Here is a 21,858-nt window from a genome sequence, read left to right as displayed (position 1 = left end):
ACACAATACAGTCCACAGCAGATAGCAAAGTATTGTGTTTATTATGCATTGACACTATAGCTGTGCTAAAAGAATACGCCATATGTCAACATTACCAGGCTAAGCACTCATCACGATGTTCCCAACTCACAGGAAAGCAATCGTCAGAAAAATTGGAACATTTAAAATGGAATATCTCATCAGAGCAGAATTTCCTCACAAAAATTTAGAAAATGAAAATGAGGCTGCCACCAAACTAAGTGTCCAAGTGGCTTATTTCCTAGCCAAGCAAAGAAAGCCATTTACTGATGGTGGGTTAATTAAATCATGTTTGATTGCAGCAGCTAAAGAAATACATCCAGAGAAAACAAACTTGTTTAAAACAATTAGCCTTTGGGTGAGAACGGTTGCTCCAAGTGTTGAGGACAGTGGGAGCAACACCAATAGGCAATTAAAAAGCAAGCAAATGATTTTGAGTGGTTTTCCTTGGCTCTTGATGAGTTGACAGATGTTATCAATACTGCTTGTTTACTTGAGGAAGCAATGCTAAGTTTCAAGTGACTGAAGGTTTAGCCCTTATGAATAGTCTGTGTGGAACAGCTACAGGAGAGAGTATTTTCAAAGAAATTGAGAAAACACTAATTCAGTACAACTTGAAGTAAAATGTGCTAAGATGTGTTACAACTAATGGTAAAAATATGTGTGGAACAGAAAAAGACTTAGTTGAACAAATTTACCAAACTTGTGAAAATGTAAGGTGTTTATAGCCTATGGTTATTCATTGCATTCTTCATCAGCAGGTACTTTGCAGAAAATATTTGAGTCTATCCCGTGCTGTGGCAGCAGTAGTGTCTGTGGTAAACTTCATACACTCTCCTGGACTCAGCCATTGACAGTTCTCTGAGTTTTTTTTCAAAAATAGAAACTGAAGTTCAGTGGCTTAGCAGTGTTAAAATTTTATTGAGATTTTTTGAGGTCAGGGCCAAGAGTGGAATTTTTCTAAATACAAAGATCCACCCCCAGTCATTATTGAACACTGAATGTGTGGAAATTTGTTCTCTCTCTTGTTATCTAAACACCTACATGATATCCTTGGTTTTACCTCGTGGTGCCCCAAACCCTAAATATTTACTATCTGGCCATTTACAGAAAAAGCTTCCCAACCCCTCCATAGGCATTTGAGTGATAGCCACCTGGGTTTCACTGGAAAACATTTATCCCTGCAAACAAGACCCAACGTCTGTGGCAAGGCTCCTCAACCCTATTCTACTTTGGGGCTCCTTGGTCATTCTTGGTACCACTCTCCACTTTCCCTGAGGTAGGAGCAACTATTGTCCTATTCCTTTGTTTAAGGGTCTTAATCTCTGTGTCACAGGAACCTACTGTCAGTCAAAAAGTCATCTTCTGTTTTATTCACAAAGGCCTCATGGGTACTAATTTGAATAGGATTCCTGGTTATCAACACTGATGATCCAGATTTTCTGAGACTAGAGCTGTGGTTCAGGGGTCCTCACTAGAGACACAGAGTCCAAGCTTCCTGTCACACAAGCCAGAGACCTTGCTACTACCTTCTGCCACTGTCACCTTTTCATTCCTATATCAAGTTACATGATATAAAGAAATCCCTATAAAGATATCACCGAGTGCTGAACTGGAATAACAACTGTCTAGAGACCCATTAGGTTCTAGCCTCCAGTTATCTCTGTCTTTGTTTATGAGAGCAGTAATTTGGAAATTGTAGATGTGCTGAGTTACTAAATACTCTTTGGGGGAGTATAAACTTACTAATTCAGCAGTATCTAATTCAGTAACTATGCTACTCTAAGACCACTTTGGTGAAAGTAATATTTTGTGAACCTGGAAAGGGCAAATAATTTGCTTTTATAAGCTGTAGTGGCTTGAAATGACTTAAACATTGGCTGCATGTGTAGCAAATCGCTTTACATCCTTACTGCTCATATGATGCTAACATAGCCTTAATATTTATATTCATGGCTAAAAGACAGAAATAAATGCAACAAAGTGGATATTAAAACAAAGATGAAGCTTAGAAGTAATTTGTGACCAGGAAATGAAAGGCAGATAATTAGTCTCCAGGGTGCATATTGTTGTTGTTGAAAAAACAAAAACAAAAAACTTCCAAAACAAAAATCCACAGATGTTTTTTTCTTCTTTTGCAAAACATAGACTTACCAATAGAGAATTTATGGCTTGGTACTTGTGGAGATAGTTGTTTATTTTTATTAGCCTTCCATAGTGGCCATTAAACTGACCCTTAATGGGGTCAGTCATTTTCGAATTACCCAAGCTGTTTGAGGAATAAAGTTTCACTCCCCAGCCCAACCCCCACAGCCCTTTCCAAGGGAACACCTGTTTCATTAAAAGATGTTTTATTTTTGTATTCTTAATTTGGACTCCCCCTTTTAAAAAATTACTAATGACCCACCAACATCCATGTTGACGTCTAAAGTGAGATTATCTTCCAGAAAATTTAAGCTAAGCTGAATATGTGATAAGCATGCCATCCTGTCATTACCAGGAGGTGAATGCACTCTTTTAGCTGTCTGTATAGTATCTTTAATGGGAAAAATTCCAAATTCTTAATGGAATAGTTAATCTGATGACATGCTGCGTCATTAAATTGTTGATAACTTATCTGATCCATAAACATATTTATAAACAAAGGACTGTTAAAAGATAAAGTGAAGCTTATAAAAAATTTTAGAAGTTTATTTGAGCAAAAATTGATTTGAATTGGGCAGTGCCAAACCGGAAGTGGTTAGGAGTGCTCCCCAGACAGGAGCCAGAGGAAAGGCTTCTATAGAGAAAAGGCGGAAGCAAAGCAAGGAAGTGATTTGACTGGCTACAGCTTAAGCTTTGCCTTAGTTGGAAAAGCCTAGGTGGCTTTTGTGATTGGTTGTCCTTAGGTTTTGATTTCTTAACCTCAAGTCATTTACAGGCTTAGGTTTTGATTTGCTTACGTTGGCTGCTAAGGTATTAGAACCACCTCAGTCTAATGGCCTCCTTGTTTAGTTAATTTAACACAACAGATAATCCATATATCATTTATTGCTTTCTAATTTTTATAAAGAATTTCAAGTCAAAATTTAACTACCATGTAAGGATTTTAGTCATCGTTTCCCAAAACATCCTTTAAAAAAAATACACTTCCTGATGTAAACCACACAGATGGGATTGTTTTGGCAAATCTCAGGTTGAGTGGACACTATCCAAAAATAGAGCCAAATTTCTTCAAAGACTGTTCAATTAAAGTGGTTTATATATTAGCAATAAGCCCAGTTTTCCATTGCGTATCACATCAATTTGAAAACAAAGCAATAAGTTCAGTTAATATTTCCTTGGTTTTGAAGTATCCCTCTATTTTTTTCTTTCTTTCTTTTTTTCTGGCGAGGAAGATTGGCTCTGAGCTAATATCTGTTGCCAATCTTGCTCTTTTTGCTTGAGGAAGATTGTCCCTGAGCTAACGTCTGTGCCAATCTTCCTCTATTTTGTGTATGTGGGATGCTGCCACAGCATGGCTTGACAAGTGGTATGTAGGTCCACACTCAGGATCTGAATCCACAAACCCAGGACACCAAAGTGGAGCTCGTGAACTCAACCATTACACCACCAGGCCAGCCCCCCTCTATTTTTGTTTAAGTGTAGTAATGGCCTACACCTAAAATCATGGCCTTCATTTTAACTGACAATATCTAAGTGGGGAACAACCCTGTATTAGTTTCCCATGGCAGCTGTAACAAATTATCACAAACTTGGTGGCTTAAAACAATGTGCATTTATTATTTTACAGTTTTGGAAACCAGAAATCCAAAATCAGTTTCACTGGGCTGAAATTAAGGCATTGGCAGGGCCATGCTCCCTGGAAACTCTAGGAGGAGAATCTGTTTTCTTGCCTTTTCCAGCTTCTAGAGCTGCATTCCTTGGCTTGTGTTCTCTTCCTCCACCTAGAATGACTGTAGCATAGCATCTTCAACTTTCTCTCTCTCTCTCTCTCTCTCCATCCTTCTCTCCCACTTCCCTTCTCTTCTCCCCGCCTCCTCTGCTAAGGTTGTCACATTGCCCTTTTTTTTTTTGCTGTGTCAAATCTCCTTTTGTTTATCTTTTGTAAGAATACAAGTGATTGTATATAGGGTCCATCTGGATAATCCAGGCTAATCTCCCCATCTCAAGAGCCTTAATTTAGCCACACCTGCACAGTCTCTTATGCCATATAAGGTAACCACAGGTTACAATCATTAGAACCTGGATATTTTAGGGGCTGTTATCCAGCCTACTGCAGACTCCAAATTTGCAGTTCAACATTTAGTTTACAACCTGTAGGCCTCAGATTGCTAACCAACTGTGGAGTTATTTCTAGGGCTTCAAAATTGTATTTAAATAAATAATAACTTACATGTATAACTACTACCATTTACAAATTCATGTACATGCCATTTTTATTAATAAAATGCAAATTCATTTCTTAAAGAGATCTAAGGGGCCTGCTTCAGACAAGTTATTTCTAGATAAAATACCTTTTGTATAGCATTCATCCCTTTTCAACAAAAGCTATTATTACAAAATCGTAATTTATATGCTTTAAAAATGTATAAAGTATGTAAGTTATAAATAACACGTAAAGCAGAGCATCTGCTATGTAATAAGAGTTTAATAAATGTCAGCAATTATTATTGCGTTGGGTGTTCTGCAACCTGAATGGAAGTATTCCAGGACTAAAAATCTAGTAACAGTAGGTTTTTCTCGCTTTGCAAGAAAAAGAAAGCAAAAAGATGGAATTCAACCACTTTTTTTTTTGGCTCATAATTTTTGTTTAAAATTTTGAGTCCTGTTACTGCTAGGCTGTTAGTGAACACTAACAGATGACAGAACAAGAAGCCAAAGAATATTGGGGGGAAGCTGGGAACCAGCCAATCATGTTTAGGTGAAAAGCTTGTTTTGGTTACATGTGCTCAGGGCTGTGCTTTTATATTTTATACTCAAAGCACAGTAGTTTCTTTGTCACTAAAATTGTTCTTCATTTATATGAGTCAATCAAAACCATCCATATTTTATAGCGTTCTTCAAAGAGCACCATAACTTGCAGGTATACCAGCATCTGAATGAGTTTGAGGGCTACTAATGGAAAACATTCTCTGTGGCAAAGGAGCTTCACGAGGGGCTAAAATTGTGGGTCTCAAACCTGGCTGCACATTAGGATCTCCCAGGGAGCTTTCAAAAATCTCCATCTCCAGCCTGCAGCTAAGACCAACTAAATAAGAATTTCTGGGGTGGGGCCCAGGTATCAGCATTTTTAAAGTTCCCCAGATAATTGCAGTGGGCAGCTGTGGTTGAGAACACTGGATGAAAAGAACGCATGACACATAGACCAATACAAATAATGAGGTCTAAAGTTCCATGGTCATGATCAGGAATGCAATGTGAATTCAGAGAAGAGAGCATCTTGATTCGTGAAGGAGGGAGGAGATGGAAAATAACTGAGCCTGAAAACTGGGCAGGAAAGAGGGAAAGGGAGAAAGTGAGGGTGACAGGCATATGAAAGGCAAAAAAAAAGTTCTGGGATGGGAAAAATGGAAAAATCTGAAATTTTTCATTATGGGATTATAAAAAAAAAATTGGTGGTGAAGAGAAGATGTTCTCCAGCCCTCTTTTTTCCTGGATTTTCTCCCTTCCACCACACCCAGGCCTTAACATCGCTATGTAATTAGTGTTAAACACCAGAATGCATTATTGAGGGAAACACATACTTTTTATCTAGAACAGAGGGATAAAGATGAGCAGAATACAGAAATACCTAATACGAATTTGTCCAGACTCAGCATCTTTGAATCAAAGGGCAGCTTTTTAGCCTGAATTCACGTGTCTAAATCACATACACTTTTTTATGAAGACCAATTCCTATCTACAAACACTATCCACACACCTCCGCCAAAATAGAGAACAAAACAAAATAGTCTACATTTAAGCAATGCGGGAAACTCTTTTGAAAAACTACCAACTTATTTTTCTATAATCATTGCAAAACAATGTAGTTCTGGCAATTGAAGCAACCTGAAACTTGCTTATCAAGCCTGGGACTTTTGGTCATTGATGGCAACACATTAGTTCTTTCAACTGCAGGCAAAGCATGACTCTGTGGCACCTTGACATGCAATGATTATGACCCAATATTAATCAACACAGGGCCCTGGAATTGATCAATGAGAAAGGAAAGATTTACATGTAGCTAATGCTTATACAGCATTTACTATGTGCTTGGCACTGATTCAGGTGTTTTATATGTACTATCTTCTTTACCCCTCACAAGACCCTAATGAGATGAATACTATTTTTATCCCATAGATAAGGTCATTGGGGTACAGAGAGGTTACGCTACTGACTGAAGATTATAGTTAAGTAAGTGATGGAGCTGGAATTCGAACCCAGGTAGTCTGGCTCCAGAGCCCACACTTTTTAAAACATTTTGCTATAATGATTCTTTTTTTTTTTGAGGAAGATTAGCCCTGAACTAACATCTGCCACTAATCCTCCTCTTTTTTGTGCTGAGGAAGACTGGCCCTGAGTGAACATCCGTGCCCATCTTCCTCTACTTTATATGTGGGACACCTACCACAGCATGGCTTGCCGAGCAGTGCCATGTCCGCACCCGGGATCTGAACCGGTGAACCCTGGGCCACTGAAGCGGAACGTGCACACTTAACCGCTGTGCCACTGGGCCGGCCCCGGTAATGATTCTTAATTATAACAACATTGACGAATTTTCTTTGTTATAGTATTTTCTGGAGAGAACACCACTAAGCCCATTTATTTCTTTTATCAATTTTTCATTGCACTGAATGTAAAATATGCAAAATTTTTCCATTTTCACTTTTAATTTGCTTAAATTATTTTTATCAGGATCAATTAATATATTCATAAAGGTTATAATGAAATTTATTTATATATAGTTTTACTTTTATGGCCATTATTTCTACATAGTCCAATTCATATTTTATAGATTTATATTTTGCAAGATTTCATTCCCTATTCTATTTGCAGTTAATGACATATTTTTCTTAGTGTGTTTTTACCCATTTTCCATTTTGTTGCCTTTGTCTTGATAAGTTGTACCAATTCTAATTTATCAGGTCAATTTTTGCAGTTTTCCTGCTGAGAAGATATTCTTAGTTTTTCATCTATAATAATTCTAATAAAATACCGTTATCACCTTTTTCAGCTTTATTTTGTGCTGCTTCTTACCAATAATATTTATTATGAATTGGATAAAAATAGAAAAATTTTATATTTATTCGTTATTTAGTCCATGAGGAATTACAAAATTAGATATTCCAGGACTACCCAAGGACCGGTCTCTGTTTAGGACTTCATCATTCTCAGGGTCAAAATGAGGAATTCACAATGTTGTGTTTCAGTGAGAGTGGGAATCATTATTTCAGTTTAACAGATGTACCTTACAAACATTGAGTAGGTCACCTGAGATAAATGGTCAAGCCAATATTGCAGGTAGTAGAGTGGGTTTTGGAATCACTGACCTGGATTGAATCCAGTAGACATCTAGAAAATCTAGCTTTGGGGGCTGCTGGAGTGTAATTTCCAAAGATCCTGACAGGGCCCGACTTCCCCACATTCTTTTGCTGCCTTACTTCCCGGCGGGGGTCTGAAATGACTCCCCAAGACATTTATGACTTTGGGTTAAGTCTAAAGTACGTTTAAAATACAAATTCAGCCTGGGATGGTAGTGACACAACTTATATCTTATTGAACACCCTCCATTTGCCAGACACTTTATATACATATAATCTCACAAGAAATCTTCCAGAAGTAGGTATTACACAAGAAACCTTCCAGAAGTAGGTATTATTAACCCTATTTTCAAATGAGAAAATTGAGAGTAGGAACGTGGGTATCTTGTCCAAATTCAGGTCTTAATGACATTAAAGTCCTTTCTCTTCCTGCTTACGTTACTTTCCTTCCACTTTATTGGGGTTTTTTGCATATTTCTAGCAGAAGTAAATCTGACCTGCAAGCCATGTGAGAGCTAGAGAATAGCAACCAGTATGCTTAATATGCCAAAACTATCAAAGCTCAGTAGGCAGGCTGATCGCAAATTCCTCATGTGTTCAAGCTCAGATCCTCAGCTGTGCAGATCCAGAAACTCAGTTTATTTAGTGCACCCAAAGCAGACAAGTCCTGGGGGACTGCTTTACACTAACTACACTTGCAAAGGACTGACATAAACCAGAGCGTCATTTATTAATTTACAGCTGGATCTAGTGGGATAATGAGGATTTGTTATTTGCACAGGGCTTTCCCTGTGGATCGGCGTGTCACTCAGAGAACCAAATTATAGATGGGAAGATTGCTTGGTGGGCATAGAGTTGGAACAAAGAGAGGGGGTGTTTTGAGTTCTGTAGTTTTATTTTCATCAAATAAGCAGAGCTAGACGAATATCCTTCTCTACTGTGGGGCCATTTTCTCTCCAACTCATAGAAAGGGCCAGAGCCCACTCCTCTCTGAAAACTGACAAATTATTCCCATTTCCCCCCCTTTTTTCATTCCTAGTTTTTTATTCCCATTTAAATTTTATATTTATATTTATATGACCCCGTGTCATGCCAGGGAAAGTTCAATGCAGTTGAAAGGATTACAGTTTTTCAGTTGTCACCTTCCAGTCACCCTTGCTTTGTGACAGACCTTGAGGAAGGAGGACTTAAGTCTTTCTGAGAAGATTCTGGTGACACCTTTCCTATCTATGACACATTTACAAGCCTTCTCCCAAAGAAAACCCTTCCAAGGAGGCCAGGGTCACCTATTATGAATCAATTACTGAGTTTCAATTTTCATGGTTTATTTTTTGTCTATTGCCCCACACATCCAGCTTGGTAGAGAGGAGTGCATTAATGCTGTTGTTCCTCATGCACTAAAGGTGGGGGGGGGGGGACAGCATAAGACTAACACTAGATAATCAAGGGAAGTAAAACAAGCTCCAGGGATTTCTTAATCCAGGCTAAACTCCAACACTTTTTTTCACTCCAGAACCCTGATTAGCAGATATACCCATTTATGGGAATGAATCTTGATTCTTTTCTAAACCCCTCAGAGAAATGAAGACATTTTCTAATCATCTGTCTTTTGGACTGATGAAATTAGCTAATAGCAGCTTGATGCAAACAATAATTGAGCACCTACTTTTGAGACACCATGATAGACGTGGGAACACTGTGCCAGGCATCCTATGAACACTGGGTCCATTGTCCTGTAATATAAGTTTCCCAGAGATGAGAAAAGAGCTATAATTGGATTCACACGTCTTAGAGAATCAATCGCTTTAAAAAATTGTGCTATGTAGTTATCCCCATCCCTATATGTTATGCCCCTATAAACAGAAGCAGAATATAAACAAATGAACTGGTTCCCATATTTATATCCCTTTTATTCCTATTTGAAGTCAGACCAGGTCTTAGCAAACTAAACCCAAAAGTGTAGACAGGTCCTTGAAAATATAGATGAAGGTCTGGATCTAATAAAGGCCAGGCATTTTGACTTTATAACTGATAGAATTTCTTAGGGAAATAAAGGATTTATGGAACTGAGCAAATGGCCGTATTAAAGTCACCAGGTTATGGGCATGCACAGACTTTGACCTGAAAACAAAAACCCTATGGCACTCAGTCATTTCTCCTGGATGAAAGGGACTGGACATGGTTCCACTGCCTACTGGGCAGCTTTTAGGGCTTGTCTCAGGGGCCCTCAAAGGGTCTTCAACAACATTTTAGCTCTAAACTTCTCTGTTTTCTTCCTCTCAGTGAGTTTAGCCCTGCGTTGTTTTGTGTACATATGTGTGTATGAGCATGTTGCAGGTAGAGTTGAGATTTGGGAAGCAGGTGGCATAAAGGAGGCAAAGGATGACATTGAATGTATTAGAGGAGTTTTGATTGTTTTTCTTTATTCCAAAGTAAGAAAAATCCTCCATTTTCTCTGAGCCCATGCGAATCTCCCACCTCCAGCTCTTGACTCTCTTTTTCCCATGGTATCTGCTGGCCTTCACCTTGCCCTTTGTTCACCATCTACAGGCTTGAGTCAGATTCCAATACATCCCAAGTCAGAGGTCAAAAGGCTAACCCAAAGCATATCTCACAAACACCTAGGCACTTGATGAAATCTTAATCTGATCAAAAGTGACAAGCTTTTCCCCAAAGCCAGATGGAGGCAGAGCAGGCTCCTCACCACCATAGATAGCTCCCACAGCCCGAGAGTGGAGGGAGATGCAACAGTGACACCCTGCTTGTCCCAGGTGCTGACAGAATCATTTGTTGTTGCTTGGGAGACTGCAAGGACAGAAACATGCCTGACTGACTTATATGCATGTATAAGATCAATAATTTAGAATGATTTGGGGCCCGGCCCCGTGGCCGAGTAGTTAAGTTCACGTGCTGTGCTTCCGTGGCCCAGGGTTTTGCCAATTCGGATCCTGGGCACAGACATGGCACCGCTCATCAGGTCATGCTGAGGCAGCGCCCCACATGCCACAACTAGAAGGATCCACAACTAAAATATACAACTATGTACCTGGGGGCTTTAGGGAGAAAAAGGAAAAATAACATCATAAATAAAAAAAATTTTTTTAATTTAAAAAATAGAATGATTTTATTTTTAAAGCTAGCTTTCATGCTGATGGCTCGTAGAATATTATGATTTAAAATTACCCTGTCTTTTTTAATTGGTAAACTGACTCAATTTTATTGGGAAGTGTAAATGGCCAAGAATATTCAGGATTATTTTCTTTTTTTTCCTGGTTTATTGAAATATAATTGATACATACACTGTGTAAGTTTAAGATTTACAACATGTTGATTTGGTACATGTATATATCACAAAGTGATTGCCACCATAGCATTAGCTAACATGTCCATCACGTCACCTGATTACTATTTCTTTTTTGTGGTGAAAACATTTAAGATCTACTCTATTAGCAACTTTGAAGCATATAATACAGTACTGTTAACTATAGTCACCATGCTGTACATTGGATCCCCAAAACTTATTCATCTTCTAACTGGAAGCTTGTACCCTTTGACCAACATCTCCCAATTTTCCCACACCCCCCTAACCCCTGGCAACCACCATTCCACTCTCTGTTTCTCTGACCAGCCTTTTGTTATTCCAAAACTATCCTGGTTTCAACAAAACACTTAGGGGTGATGGCCGAGAGGAGCGGCTCCAATATGTGATGTATGGCTGAGGAAAATAACTTACTCAACAAATATTTTTTGAACTTACTTCTGCAAAGCCTTCTGCCAGGTGTACCAACCTCTTTGGCCCGGGCCCTGGCCCTTTGCACTTTCTCTACATAGTCTATCTTGAAATGTCATCCAGCTTCCTTTTTATTAATTAATTTAATAATAAGAATTAGGAGTTATGCATAGCAAACTCTTTTGAATCCAGAGAGCCTGCATTCTAATCCCAGGTCCACTGCTTGATTAGTTGTGTGACGTTGGGAAAAATCAGCAATGGGAGGAAAAATTCTAAAGATGTTTCCCCAAGATTCCCATTCCCTAGTTATTTAACAAATGCTAATCTCGGTAGAGCTGTGTAGGGACTGTGCAGATGTAACTAAAGTTGCTAATCAGCTGAGCTTAAAATAGGACTATCTGGAGGAAACTTTGAGAGGTGATGGATGTGTCTATGGCCTTGGTGGTGGTGATGGTTTCATGGGTGAATACTTATACCCGAACTCATCAAGTTGTATGCATTAAATATGTACAGCATTCTGTATGTCAATCATACCTCAGTTAACTGGTTTAAAGAAGGAGGAAAGCAGAGAAGGGTTAAGGCAGAGGGGAGGTCAGACAGATCCAAACTATGAGAAGGACTCCACCCGCCATTGCTGCCTTTGAAAATGGAGGAAGGGCGGCCTTTAGAAGTTGAGAACAGCCAAGCCAATGGGACCTCAGACCATCAGAAGGAACGAAATTTTGCCCACATCCTGAATGAGCTCGGAAGCAGATTCAGCCCCGTGGCCTCTAAGACAGGAACGCAGCCCAGCCAACACCTTAACTTCGGCCTTGTGAGACTCTTAAGCAGAGAACCAGGTGAACTATGCTGTGCCCGGACTTCCAACCTACAAAACTGTGAGCTAATACGTTTGTGACCTTTTAGGCCACCAAGTTTGTGGTAATTTTTAAAGGCAGCGTTAGAAAACTAACACATCATCTGTTTTTTTCCTGAATTTCAGTTTCCCCCTTTTAAAATGGAGATAATACAGATTCAAAAGGTTCTTGCGAGGATTAGAGGCAATGTATGTAATGTAACTTTAGCACAGCACCGGACACAGCAAGCTGTTGATAAAGGGTAGCTAGTCTTGCTTCCTACTGCCTCTGCTAGCACCTTGAGCTGGTGACTCCCAAACTGTTATCTCCAGTCCAGCTCTTTCATTTGAAGTCTGTTTCTCAGGGTTCCTAAGGGATGTTGAGTCAGGGAAACTGTAGATGAGGCCCCTGGCAAGAGCAAAGTTACTTGGACCTTGGGTTTGACCCTGCTGCACTATGCAATATATCCAGAGGAAAAGCGTTTGGAAGGATATATACTGAGACGTTAATAGTGATTATCTCTGGGAGGTAGGACTTTTGTTTTCTTTCTCACGGTTTGGTTTTTCTTTTGATATTTCATAGATTGCCATCTTCAGCCTCTCCTAACATCTATTTTTCTTTTCTTTCTGATTTTCCCTTTCTCTTTCTCAGGTATATATATGTATGGGAAATAGAGAGGATCATAAGAAATAGAGGGGGGACAAATTAAGATATATTTTCATGAATGATTACTAAAATGAATTGGCTAGATGATAGCTAAGGCACAAATACTGTGTAGAGTCCAATCTCACTTTACATAATAGATTTTTTTTTCTGAAAAGAGGAAGGAAATTTGATTTGCCAATTACACTGTTTTACTTGTGTCAATGTTGCCTATCTAAAGGATGGGGCTTTGGGGGACTGGAGGCATAAGTGGTTTCAGCCAAATAGCTGACTGATTGAACTATGTAGACGTAACTTTCAGGTCTAACATTCTCTGATTTTATTTACTTATTTTTTAAAGATTTTATTTTTCCCTTTTCTCCCCCAATTCCCCCAATACATAGTTGTATACTTTAGTTGTGGGTCCTTCTAGTTGTGGCATGTGGGACGCCACCTCAACATGGCTTGATGAGCGGTGCCATGTTTGCACCCAGGATCCGAACCAGTGAAACCCTGGGCCACCGAAGCAGAGCGCTTGAACTTAACCACTTGGACACGGGGCCGGCCCCATAACATTCTCTGATTTTAATCTAAAATATTAAATAGGGGCTTTGCCAGGATAAATCTAAAATGCCTAAGAGTGTCAAACAGGGGGCTATGAAAGAAAAATGGTGTGTGGTCTCTTAGGTTTGGAGACAAAAGGTGCAGGCCAGGAGAGAGACTGGGCATGATGCCCTATGTGTGTACTTTCCACACTGGGAATTGGTCTTATTCTCAGAAAGGAACAGACCTCTATCAGCCTCTATTCGCACTAAGTCCAATGTAAGTACCTCTCCTTTTTTCACTATGTACAGATTCTTTTTCCCAGAGAACAAAATGTGCACACAGCCTCATGGTAGCAGAGAGAGCTTATCCCAACTTTCTTGTCTGAACAATTACTAGGCACCATAGTCACCTGAACAATTCATGCCACTAAAAAGCATTCCTGGTTAGCCTTTCCTTTCTCTAAAATCCAATGCCCAGTGATTTTGTTTTCATTTAACCTGCATTTGATGTTTTACAAAATATGAAAGGTCAGGATTAGTAGAATTTTGGAGTAAAGGGCAATTGCATGAAAAGATTTTCATTTTCCCTCTTTGCAATGCTACATGCTCGTCTAGGAGAGGATTTTGCATTCTTTAATTTTTTGTGTGCTGCTTTCTGAATTCGCAGAATTTGTTTTTATTGTTAAAGCCAATCTAAGTTGAAATTGGAGTCTCCCAGGAAATTAACTTTGGCTTTTTGTTTGACTTTATATATGTAATTCCAGACTAAAGGACATTCATCAATAAAATGGAAGTTACAATTATTTTTGCTGTATACTAGTTTTAGGTAACTTTTTCTCCCTCTCTGCTTTCTCCAATTTTTTTTCTTTAGTGAGGAAGATTGGCCCTGAGCTAACATCTGTTGCCAACTTTCCTCTTTTTGCTTGAGGGAGATTGTCACTGAGCTAATGTCTGTGCCAGTCTTCCTCCATTTTGTATGTGGGATGCCGCCATAGCATTGCTTGATGAGCGGTGTGTAGGTCCGCACCCAGGATCCAAACCCGTGAACTCGGGCCACCAAAGCAGAGCGTGTGAACTTAATCACCACACCACCAGGCCAGCCCCTGCTTTCTCTGATTTTGAGTAACTTTCCTTCCCTTCTGCTTTCTCTTGCTTAGGATTACTGATTATTATACCTTCATGCAGCTCATCTCTTTATTGGATTCTTGGTCCTGTCTGTCTCTCGCATCTCTGTTTTCCCTTCTTTTAGCCCCCAAAGGCAACCTAGCTAGGAAACTGAGTTCCACAATGAAGGTAACAAGGCATGGAAGTGAACTGCTGAAACTTTGCCTTGTTCGCTTTTGATTTATGTGATTTAAAAAAAAACTCTGGATTTTTGAAAAAGCAGATCTGGAAATGCTGTTGAGGATAGTCTTTGGCACCAGCATATTCTTCTAAGGCGGCGTATGCGATGACTTCACCCCTTTGAAATGTGGCTCTTATGATAGCACTCACACATGCCTTAGGTCCCTTGAAGGAAATGTCTTCTGATATTCAGTAAACAATACAAGCTTTCTCCATCCTCCCATCTGCAGACGCTTCTTGGTCAACACTGTTTACGAAAATGGTCTTCAAGAAGAAGGGCTGAGTAGCTGGATTGTTGGAAAGAAAAAGACAATTAGTATGTGTGTGGTTCTTTTTTTAATTTTTATTTTAGGAACAAGCATTAGCAAACCAGACAGCTGCATGGAGGCCCATACAGTTGCTCCTTTAACTCTGCAGCGTTATCAGAGTGTGTGTGCTTGGATAACTTACTTACTTTCCCATGTATTTCTGGTTTTCGAAGTGCCATTTAGACAATTCTGCCAAGCGATATGAAAACAAAAAAAGGTGAACAAATTAAAATGTAGCAATAATGTTGTGCAAATCTTCTTCTTCTTTTTTTTTTTTTAAAGATTGGCACCTGAGCTAACAACTGTTGCCAATCTTCTTTTTTTTCCCCCTGCTTTTTATTCCCCAATCCCCCCAGTACATAGTTGTATATTTTTAGTTGTGGGTCCTCCTAGTTGTGGCATGTGGGACGCTGCCTCAATGCGGCCTGATGAGTGGTGCCATGTCCGCGCCCAGGATCCGAACCGGTGAAACCCTGGGCCACCAAAGGCAGAGCACGTGAACTTAACCACTCGGCCATGGGGCTGGCCCCCTGTGCAAATCTTCTTAAGTCAGCCACAAAGAAAACCATCTTGTGTGAGTCAGTTTCTACATACACTATTAAGAAGCACAGGATCTGGGGTAGCCACAACTGCCTAACAAAGTAGAAAGGGTAAAAGAATATGAAACTACTACTACTAATAAATATATGTGAAAATATTTATTTTTCAAATCTTAAAAGGTCCTTGCTGTATGGAGATTAATATTAAATAATGATTCTCAAGGGAAAGGCAAAGGGCACTGATATATATATATAGAGAGAGAGTTACTGCTATGTGCCAAACACAGGACTAGGTGCTTTGCATATTTAAGCTCATTAGAGGACCACAACAACTCTGTGAGGTAGGTACGATTAGCCCATTTTAAAGACAAGTGGACTAAAGCTCAAAGAAGTCGAGTATCTTGACCAGGATCACACAGCTAGGTAGCAGCAGAGTTGGGATTCCAACTGATCCCTGTCAGTCTGTTTATACTTAATCTTTTATATATTTTGACAACATAGTTCATGTGTCATTACACAGCAATTCATTGCATCATTATTTTAATGTTTTTCATCTATAAAATTTCCCAAACAAGTACAAGATAAAAGATTATATATGTCTGGGCTCACGTTCATGAACTGGCTAATGTCATCACAGCCAAGAAATTAATAAACTGTGCCCCAGTTGACACTTCTGTTCTTAACCTTACTGATTTGTTTAATGGCTTCTGTCTTCACTAAGGGCTTCTTAACATATCAAAAATGCCCCCACACCCCATAACTGGTCAGTAACCTTGAGAACAAAAGAGTAATGTTTCTCATGGGCCTTGAGTTTTTGCTGTGTGACTTCGTGCATATACGTGGCAACTCAAATTATTGCTGCAAGGTGATTCTTCTTTTTCATACTTTTGGGGTGTGTTGTCTAAAAGGCACAGAGAAAATCAGAGATGTATAGTAATTACTCTGGTTCCTTTCCTTATTAGCTGTGTGACTTAAATTACTTAACATTATTAGTCTTGGTTTCCTCATCTTTAAAATGGAGATAATATTTGTACCTCCTTTATAGGTTTTTTTTTTTTTTGAGGAAGATTAGCTCTGAGCTAACATCCGCTGCCAATCCTCCTCCTTTTGCTGAGGTTGACCAGCCCAAGCCAACATCCGCGCCTATCCTCCTCCACTTTTTTATATATGGGACACCTGCCACAGCACGGCTTGACAAGTGGTGCCATGTCCGCACCCGGGATCCGAACTGGCAGACCCCCACCCCCCTGAAGCGGAACGTGCAAACACAACAGCTGTGCCACTGGTGGCCCCTCCTATTTGGTTTTAACAATTAGTGGGATAAGGAAGGCAAAGTCATTAGCACAGTGGTTGGTAGATAATAAACACTCAAGATAAGCTGTTAGTATTTATTTAGCTTCAGCTAGTTGGAAGCAGTGTGCACAATTGTTAAAAACGAAGATTTGGAGTCAGACTATACCAGTTTGAGTCCTAGCTTCACCATGTGTTATCTCTGGGAACTTGGTCATGTTATTTGACATCTCTACAAGTCAATTTCTTAGACGTAAAGTAAGACAATAGTGATATTTTCCTTTTTTGGTATTAAGAGCATTAAATGAGATAATACACATAAAGTATCCAGCATGTAGTCAATATTCGATTAGTATTATTTTCCCATCTTCTTTCCAAATGTACAACCAATCACATTTACAAACTCATTAAAGATTATTGCTGTGCTAATTTTTAGGGAGGACAATGACCATATAATGAATTCTCAAATATTAGATTCAGGAAATTCCAGCACAGGCATAATATACTAACGCTTTGACATACACTAATTTCCCATGAAGATTAAAGAACAAGAACACTGTTAACACCAAGATCTTTAAGACCAAAGGAGGGTAATAAAATTGTTAGAGATATTTCATAGATTAAAAAACTGTAAACATGATATCCATCAGTAGAGAGCTATTCAGTGTGGATAGAACAAGATAAAAAGATTCCCTGGTCCTAATTCTGTCTTTTTTGTCATTTCATCACATAACTTTGAGTGATCCTCTTAAACTCTGTGTCTCAGTTTTCTTTCTTACCAAATTAGGAAATAAAATATGTCTTACCTACTTCACAGGGTTGTTGTGACGACCAAATAAAGTATGGGAGAGCGTTTGGTAAAGTATGAATGTGAGACAAAAGCATGGGTCCTTTGTTACATGTTCTTCTCATTGTTTATTTCTGTGGCTTCCTCACCCCCTTTTGCTGTTTACTCACAGCACAGCAACTCAGCTTTTTTAAATGCAGTATTCAAAGGAAGATGCACTTAATAGGAAAACTTATCCTTGAGACATTTTAAGACAAAAACTTCACTCTGTTTGGTGAGTTTATGGATTTTGACTAGCTGGGCAGAGAGTTTGTATGAAAAATCCTTATTCTTTGGATCAGAGTAGGGTTTAAATTCCTCCCAAACCAGCTGTCCAAGACCATAGGCTATTATTTTCGCTTTAAATCTATCACCTGCTTCCAGTGCACTGGTAGGATAACCAAAGCTCAGAGAAGCATTTCTCTTGCTCTTGGATGAAACCAAAACATCCTTTGTGTGAAGGGATAGGAGCAAGAAATATTTCTGCTTCGGTTCAAATGAGGGCTTATAAACTGAGAAGGATCTCAGGGGGTCCAGGGAAAAGATTATCAAGCATATCCCCTCACTAGCCCTGAAGCTGAGGACAAATCTGGGAGATAACTATTTTCTACAGTAACTGTCTTCTTTTGAGGATAATACACTAGTAGGGCCTGATCGTAAAGACTTGGTCCTGGGTTCCAGTATGACTTCTGCCACTTGACAGGTATATGACCTTGGGCAAACTACTCCAACCTTTGTAAAGCTCCAGTTTCCTCATCTGTAAAATGGAAGATAATATCAGACCCATAGGAGTGATTTGATGATATATAATTCACATGAATAACTTAGCTCCATGCCAGACACATAGCAAGGGTTCAGAAAAATCTTAGTTGATTTTAACTGCTCTTACTTAATTATTATTATCATTATTATCACTATTATCATATAATTAGGTTCTCAGTTTTGATTTGGGTTTGTACCTGACAAATTCTCACAGAAACAAAGATGGTATTAAATATGCCCTTTTCCTACATCATACCTTTTAAAAGACACATCTCTTTAGAGTCCTTTTGGAGGTATTTCATCTCTGACCCACACAAATCACCCCTTTTCTTTCACTAAATATTACTTATTTGGGGCATGAAGTAATTCGCCATGCCTAGGCACTGCCTGGAGTCAACTAGTAAGGGGTTGGATTAGACGACCTCTCGGCTTCCTTCCATCCCTGAGAATCTATGATTCTATGAGTCAGTGTTCAGGAAAAAAATGAAGGGCTGTTTAGTGATGAGTGACAGTTCTGTCCTAAAAGAACAAAGAACTTACTCACTATGCCAGAAGCCATGTTGAAGATCACAGGATCATGAATTATAGCTCTACTACCCTCTGGCAGGACAGGAAAGGAATCTCATAGACAAATTGCACTGGGAGAGATTATGGATTAAAGGCTCCAATATTCATGACTTCCAACCAGCCAGCACGTAAGACCATAACAAGTGCCAAAGGCCACCCCTGTACATTTGAAAAAATAATGGAAATATCCCCAAAGAGAAGCAGGAGAATGAAATTCTGGCCAAGGCAGTGTTTCTGAATCTTTCTCCTTTTCTGGCTACAGCTATGATAAAGAGCTCAAGAGACAATAGAAGTCATCATCTGTAAACTTGTGGCTTTCACGAAAAAAACTATAATGATGGAATTTAAATGCTACCCTGTCTTATTCCATTTACCATCAACTGGGGGTTGCCCAGCAGGAGAAATGAGATCATTTCCCTCTTAGCGGCTAGCCGAGCTTGCCCACATTCATTCTTCTTCCCACATCATGTTTTAGCAGGCATCAACACGTCAGCAGCTTCTAAAATGTGCCAGATCTAGGGGAGCCGGGCACTGGCGCTACCACACTAAAGAACTCCCCAGCTCTGCAGTGGACTCACACCAGCCACATCTTTCTTGCTTGCTTGCCAAATGGTGGGAGAAGGTTAAGGAGGCTCTCTGCTTCCATATATAGCCCTCCAGCCCTGTTTATACTTATGCATACATTTGCACATGAGCTATAAACAACAAACAGATAACTCCAGGTTTTCCATAAGAGAAGTCTATTCAGTGCAACTGCTTTCTCCCCCAGCTCCAGCAGTGAACATCCAGCTGAGTTCAGGAGGGGGTGAATGAGTGGTTGGACTAGTAGGCATGTGCTTGGGTATCTATATCAGACTGCATTCCAAGCCCAAAGACTACTGTTTCTGGGTTCTCCATTCAACATATTGTCTATTCCTTTCTTTATAATAGGGTGCACTAGGCTGTGCTCTGTCTTTTGCACCTTAGGGTGAATGGGGAATCTGGAAACAGGTTTATGGCACTGAGCCAATGAACTGGGCAGTGTTTAGTACAGACGTGTTGGACACACATTGGTGTTTTGAGCTGTAGGGACCCTTAGGGCCCTTCTGAAATTCAGAAGGAGGAGCGGGAGAGTTGAGATGAGAATCCAGGCTTCTTGACTTCTAATTTATATTCTTACACAGGATCACCTTGACCCACTAAAATTAGTTTTGACTTCATCACAATATTAATAGGAGGGCAAGTGGATGGAAATAAGGGTATCAGAGACCTAAGCGGTAGGGGAGCAGGCACCATCAAAAGAAAAGAAAGGGGCAGCCAAGAGTGGGAAGGTAGCCAGAGGCTTCAGAATCCCAGGTCCTTCAAAGTTTCACACAGGGGCAGCCCTACCTACTGGACCACATTCAGATTCTCACCTTACCATTTGAAGCCCTGAATCAACAGTTTGTTTAACCTATTCAACCCTTCTGGCTAATGACTTTAAAATTAGTATCTCTTATCCAGATATCTCTTGCCAATCACCTATCTCTACTTGCTGGATTTTTGGGGGGTTATTTGTCAATTCAAACTCTTCATCTCCCTACCCTCCAAATGTACCCGACCTCCAAACAAACAAACAAACCCAAAAAACTTGGCTCCTCTCAACAGCTAGATTGGCAAACTTAGGGTCATCAATAATATTTCTTTTATTTATCTCCCCACCCCCATATCTGGCCAGTCCCCAAGCCCTGTCAAATTTCACCATGAAAGGTTTCCTTTATCTGTGCTGCTTCTCCATTCTCACTGCCGTTGCTCTTGTCCTGGTCCGTATGACCTGGATCACTGCCACATTCTCCTGACTGGCCTGCCTGTCTCCATTCTCGCTGCTCTCCAACCCAGCTCTCCTTATTCTCATCACACATATCTTCCTTATGTTGTTCTCCAGCTCAAAAATTTTGTGACTCTCTATTTCTTGCCATGTTTAATCTGTCTTGTCAAGTGGAAGAGGATGTCAGCTTATTCTGTGTTATTGTCAATAGCAGAAGTAGAGCCAGTGTGCAAAGTTATAGGAAGATTTATTTCAGCTGATCAAAGGAAATCCCTCTAAACAACAAAGCTGTTGCACAATGAAGCTGCTGGCTCAAGTACTGAGCTTCCTGCCCCTGAGGAGATGTATAATCAGCAGCTGGGAACTACCTGTCAAGGATGTTGTAAAAAGGATTCATGCATTAAGATGTAGGAAAACACCGCTGACATTAAAGATGATGATAGCTGGCCATTTCTGAATGTTGGCTCCATGCCAGACATTCTCCTTGTTGTTTCCGTATGTTAACTCATTTATTCTCCTAGCAACTCTGTGGTTGACACCATTTTTATCCCCATTTTACAGTTGGCTCTACTTTAGTGACTAAATACATAGACTCTAGAGTAAGACCACAGTTCACATCTTGGCTTTGTCACTTACTGGATGAATGATTTTGAACAAGATACATAACTCTTTTGACCTCTGTCTCTTCGTCTTCATTCTCTTTGACAATAGAGGGAATAACAGTACCCACTTCATTAGGATCTTGTGAGGATTATGTTGTAAGATAACTTACGTAAAGCACTATGGGGTACATAGTAAATACTCAGTGGTCACTATTAATCTTGTCTCCATTATATGACATATTTTTTAAGGAAAGTGGCTACATTTCTTCTATATCTCCTATCTCAACTAGCTCATACTGGCCATATAGCAAGTCTTCATTCAACATGTACTTATGGCCAACGATGTTGTGGTGAATTCTCCCCAAAGCTTCTTCATGACTTAACACCTTGCTTCATCACTCACAGTGTACTCCTAGTAACCATCTTTCTCAGTCTACTCAAGGTCAGCTTTCTCCTCCTTTTTCCTTCTGTGAACTCCACTTTCACTGGCTTCTCTGAGACAGTAAGCAGCCGATCATGATGAACTGGTGCCCATCTCTCTGCCTGCTGTTTTTAAGGTAC

This window comes from Equus asinus, chromosome X (genome assembly GCF_041296235.1).
Source record: "Equus asinus isolate D_3611 breed Donkey chromosome X, EquAss-T2T_v2, whole genome shotgun sequence".
NCBI classification, from domain to species: Eukaryota; Metazoa; Chordata; class Mammalia; order Perissodactyla; family Equidae; genus Equus; species Equus asinus.
The sequence above is the reverse complement of the archived record's forward strand: the minus strand, read 5'-3'. Positions refer to the sequence as shown.